This window comes from Pinus tabuliformis, chromosome 6 (assembly GCF_031772625.1).
Source record: "Pinus tabuliformis cultivar Carrire ecotype Pingquan chromosome 6, CPIR1, whole genome shotgun sequence".
Taxonomy (NCBI): Eukaryota; Viridiplantae; Streptophyta; class Pinopsida; order Pinales; family Pinaceae; genus Pinus; species Pinus tabuliformis.
Genome location: NC_142292.1, coordinates 744,709,214 through 744,715,206, shown reverse-complemented (window position 1 = coordinate 744,715,206; position 5,993 = coordinate 744,709,214).

The following is a 5,993-nucleotide window of genomic DNA, read 5'->3' as shown; positions in this document are numbered from 1 at the left end:
AGGTGAAAGGTTACAGGTTCCATGTGAAGAGGAAAATGTAGGGAAAATAATGGAAATTGAAGAAAATAGAGGCCTCTAGAACTTATGAGCTCGGGGGATAGAAATTGGACGTAATTGCTAATTCTCATTGGTAGGGTGGTGCGATCTCTCATGTGAATTTTTGGACAAACAATATAATAGATAAGTATGCTAATGAGTTATTTTTCTTATGAGAAATGAACTTGTGTAAATATTCTTGTTCAATATGTAGTCCTATGTAATAACGAAAGGTTCTACATGTGTGCTTAACCAGTTATGTTCTTCCTTTGGAAGAAAAATATGTGGAAAATTATTGTTGAAAAAATTATATGATTTTGTTGTTCAAGTTTTTATAAGGGTTTAAACACGGGTACAAAACATATATATGTGTATGTATTAAGTTATAGTTCTGGAGGAAAAAAATGATGGTAATCTATGAATTATGGCACCTTAAACCCTAAGTATTTGCATTAAAGAATGTATTCAAAAAATTGTATAGGCAAACCCTGTAAATAGCACATACAATTCTGCGTGACAAAAAAAAAGGGAAAACCCTGTAATCGTGTTAATATCAATCAATGTTTATTTATAAGAGAGGTGTGAGTAACCTTAAATCTAAACAATATCTACATATAAAACCATTAAAATGTGCACTTACGTAATAATATGGTGGAAAGCCTAAAATCAACTTAGTCAAACGGAGAAACTAGACTTGTTGAACAAATTGTGTTTCCAGATTTATTCCCTGGCCTAGTCAATTAGCCGACAACCTAGGAACGGTTTTGGTCACTATTTGTTTCGTAAACCAAGGTTAGGGAGGACATGTGGAATAAAGGGTTGTTTGAAAATAATTTTAATCAACCGAAGAACTAATAGTAGACCAACGGAAAATGGGTTCTTTCCAAATAGAATTACAATGCATTCGTCCATCTTATAGCATGCAATAAAATTAGAACAAGAAAAACACACTCGTATAACTCCGTATAATAGCATTTGAGTTTCACAGATATTACCCAAAACCCCATTTTAAGAGAAATGGGGAAGAATGCATAGATAAAATATGAAAATAAGACATGAAAGTAATTTGCAAGCACACAAACCCTATTACAAATGCTAACCTTTCAAGTAGGTAGAGAGCAACAATGTAAATATTGTTACACATATATGCACGACGAGGATTAATAGTGAAATGAAAAAAAATTAGAAGACCATTATATTCATTAAAGTGTGACACATCTACAACAGGACAAACACCTCCAAGATAACCCATTGAAGTTAATCGAACTTATGTTACATGCAATACCAAAGTATAATGTTCAAAGTACATAACTTAAACAAAAAATAAAAATCATCCAGACCCTTAGTTGTAATTATCACATGACTAGAAGCAAACCCAAACCATGAGATCGAACCTTGGAGGTAGAAAGTAGAAACTGGAAAAACCTGTAACAAAATGAGAACTAGGTTAAGGGGTTTTTGAAGAATGTAGTTAGTGTTGGTCTTCATAATTATACTTGAGTCATAATGTAATATATTTGTCAAATAATTTTATTATTATTATTAATTTGCTTATTAAAACGTGGGTTTCATGCTTGGATCAATGGTCAATAGGTCAAAACACCCATTGAGTGCTCTTTTCTTGAGTCAAATTCAAAAGTTATATTGTAAGATACCCTTCTTGGGATCCTTAAGGTCAAGAGAGAAAACTATTTTATTGTCTTATTCCTCCCTCATCTAGTCGACCTCCAACAAAAATTGACAAGTTAGCCTCTTCACAATTGTCAAGTCGGACTCCTCAACAATTCTACCAGTTGGCCTCCAATAAGATAGTCAATTCGGCCTATTATTGGACACTCCAACAACTATATAAATGAATGTATTAGACCAATTGAGAAGGAAGTTTCAACTTATGTTCGGACCAGAGCAGAAGGTAATGCAAGGGTCATAAAGGGTGCTCTAAAAGCCATGAAATCATAATATTGGATATAGACTACAGGAGCCAAGAATGTTATCCAAGGATATAGTTGTAGGGATCAAGAATATTAGTTGTAGGAATAAAGAAGGTTGTGGGTTGCAAAATAAAAGTAAGGAAGGAGATTGAAGCTTACAAGAAGATAAGGAGATCAAATTAGGAGCCTAACTATATGAGTGGAGGAAAACATGTGTCATGGTCTATCTCAACTTGTTCTAATTATACTGAACGAAGAGTTTGATTGGGTTTTCCCCTAGATAGGGTTTTTTCCTTGGTTGAGTGCCTACATCGTGTGTTCCTTGTGATTTTTATGGTTTGGAATTTATGTTGATGAAAGAAGAATATAAATAAGTAAAAGAAGAACTAATAAATATATAAGAATATTCACAAGTAAATGTCAAGATATAAGAGAAATATGATGCCCTTGATTTCTCAGCATGGTATTAGAGCTTGGTTTACTTGCATAAGGGCGGAAAGAAGGTCACAAAAGGCTTCAAGACATGAAACATAAGTGAGTTATATAAGACCAAACTCCTACAAGAAAGAAGAACAAATTATGGGCAAGTAACTAGGTCGCAGGCCGGAAATAGGAGGATCATCCATAATACGTACCATGATCTACAATTGTGGTAAGAATATAAGTTCATGATAATACATAAAGCAGAACATAACCGAAGATTCTTATGACTACAAGACCAAAACATCACTTGACTACAGGACTGAAACTCTTCTTGAAAATAGGACCAAACATATCCATGATTACAAGATCGAAATTCTTCATAAGGGAAGTCAAGTGACTTAATAAGTTATAATCTGTTGTAGAAGCTACAACCACCCTCCAAAATTTTTCCGTAACTTCATTTTGGAGCCTCCCTACCAACCTTCCTCAAAAACATGTCTTGCCTTGTCAAGTACACAAGCTTCTGTGATTTTCTAGTAGATTGCTAGCCTGTGCATCATGGCTTGGGTCATACCCCTCATGGGTTGTTTCTCCAGACTTGGTCCAGCTGCAGTCTGAGCATCTTCCCCAAGAAATTGCGAAATTCTGGAGGGGAACCAGCCTTCCCTCCAGAAATTTCGTAATTCTGGAGGGGAACCAACCTTTCCTCTAGAAATTTCATAATTCTGGAGGGGAACTAGCCTTCCCTCTAGAAATTGCGGAATTCTTTCTAGAAGCCTGTTGGACTCTAGAATTGCGAAATCTGCCTGTCAAGCTTCATTGAGGAAATTGCGCAATTCCTCCCAGCAGGGCTGCTCAGCCCAAAAATTGCACAATTCTAGGTAGCAGTCAGCTGCTGAGCCCAAAAATTGCATAATTTTGGGCAGCAGTCAGCTGCTCAGCCTAGAAATTGAGCAAACATTCTGGGTAGCCAGCCCAGCTCCCTCCCATAAATGTGCATTTTTCCCCCTCAGCTGAGCAGGCTGTTGCATGTGCCATTGAGTTGAAAGGTTCCACCCGGGACTAGGAAAACTTGACTTGCATGCATGGGATGATTTTTCTCGGAATAGAAAAAAGCAAGATGCAAAAATCATCCCTAGATTTTAGGGAGCTATTTTTAGAAGCTAGAGGTTACATGCAAAGATCGTTTTATAATCTTTCCTCCAATAGTCGCTTTTTCCTAGATTTGTGGCATGCACGTCATGAGCCTCAAACTTATGTATTCGACACTTTAGAGCTCACGTATTCACATCGATCTTGGAGCTCTGACATCCCGCAACACATCTACGAGTCTTCGACACATCTAGCTCAGTTATTCACAAGTTGCCTTAACTTGTCTTTTGCAGCATTTCTATCTCTTTTTGTGTTTTCGCTTGTGTGAGTGTTGTTTGCTTGATTTCTATGAACTCTTGCTATCGTTTACATGCATACTAGCTTGTACTATCACTGTTTCAGTTTTCATGCTCCCGTGCATGGACATGACACATTGGATCATCTCGGACACTGATCCCGAGACGATGACATTGAGCAGTGTCAGTGGGACGGAGACTGCTACCTTCAGGGCATAGGATTATGATGAGATGTATCAGATGTCGAACCTCGTGATCATCATGGAGATTCCCTTCAACATACCTAGTAGCAATGCCAACTCCAGAGATATGTTGAAGAGCTAGGTGAAGGAGTCGGCTAAATTCAGGATGATACCCAACTAGATCTATAAGACGAAGATACTACGAAAGGCATATCAATACTTGGTCATCTTTGCATGTCGTCTGTATGGCCAAGAAAGCATGGAAACCTTCCCACAGAGTTAGGTGATCGTGTTGGACCAACTCGCCAGAGAAGGAAAAGCATGCAACTGGTCTGACATTTTGGCTCATTAGCTGAAGGAACAGGTAACAAGGGCTCGACAGCTGCCCAAAGATATGCAAGAAGATATCTACATGTCCGCTTACATCTTGGATGCAATCTGTGCCCGTCAGGAGTTCCCTAGCTTGAAGTGGACATGGACACCAACGGAGACCTCTACGAACACTTACTGTAAGATGTTGTCTGAATGCAACTTAAGAGGATTTATCACATAATTGTCCAATCATTTTGTCACCCTAGTTTACAAGATGATATTCGAACATGATCCACCTTGCATGTCAAAGGCAACAATGGAGGCATTGATCGACATAACTGATTGGTATGCCTCACCATCCGGCACCTTCATACAGATGTACAGCGCGAAGAAGCCTCTGCATGTTCTACCAAAGTTTTCCTTGGACAAGCTCGTCATGCAGGAAGTATCATATCACATCTCGGTAGGATTGACAGCTAGGCTACACCGAAAGAAGAAGGCACATTGGCCTGCTCTTCTGTTGCGGATCAGGTTATATGAGATACGGAGTTTCAGGAATGCGAATGTCGAAGCAAATCAGATGAATAAATATCCATTCCACCTTCGAAGTCACAATCCATATGACCTGCATTGTCTTGTGAAAGATCATTGCGCAAGAGTACAATTTAACTAGATCCACGGGGCATGTCATTGGGCGGAGGAAGACCCATGGAGATATTGTTACAACTTCTCCAGACTCAATGAACCAGTTGGCCTCGTTGTGGAATGGATAGTGAAGCAGCATCCCAGAGAGCACCAGAAGCAGCAGCGGCAGTAGAGGTAAACATACTAGTGTGCGACAAGGGCAAGAGGAATATTGTCGACAACATGGAAGAAGAGAAAAGTTGCAAGTTTCGAGTAGACCCACATGTGCAGAAAGCATACTTGGCCATAGAGGCAAAGAGAAAACAAAGCAATAAGAGAAATGTGCAAAGGCAGAGAGAGAAACATAGAAGGGAGGAAACAGAGAAGGATTTGCATGAGTTGAAGGAGCAACTCCAGAAGGAACAGGTGCTGCGTAGATGAGAGAAGGACACACAACAAGAACAAGTACAGTAGGGGGCGAAACTTGTGCAGACAGATGAAACTATGCCCGTACAGGTAGTAGACTCATCAGAATAGCTGGCATCAAGCAAACAGGGTGAACCATCGTAGGAACAGGACTTCGCTCAGGAGATAGAGAAAGCACTTGAATAGATGGATACATATATGGAGCAATAGGAGTTAGAGCAAGACATCGACCTCAAGCCTCACCACCAAGAGGTTGACCCACCAGCTTCATCACATCCATAAGAAGAGCAAGTCCCAAGTGACCAAGGAGACACTGAGATCCTTGGAGATCATCCAGAAGGAGAGATGTACAACATCTCATTCAACGAGTCTCAACATAGAGTTATGCAATCTCGCAAAGTGTCGACTCTGGATGATCATACATCTCCTGTGCAGTTTGACGAACGAGTAATCATATCTGACATGCGCAAACATCCAGCAAAATTGGTTGATGCTACTAGAGTATATTCTGAAGCCACTAGCTCAAGTGTTCACTTCCTGATAGCTAAGAACAAGCGAATGGCTAAGGAGCTACAAACGTCTAAGCAGGGGGGAGAACTGGTTACAGCCACCGCCTGAGTAAAATTGAAGAAGGCAATACTGGATGAAGTATTATCTCTTGACACAGTCAT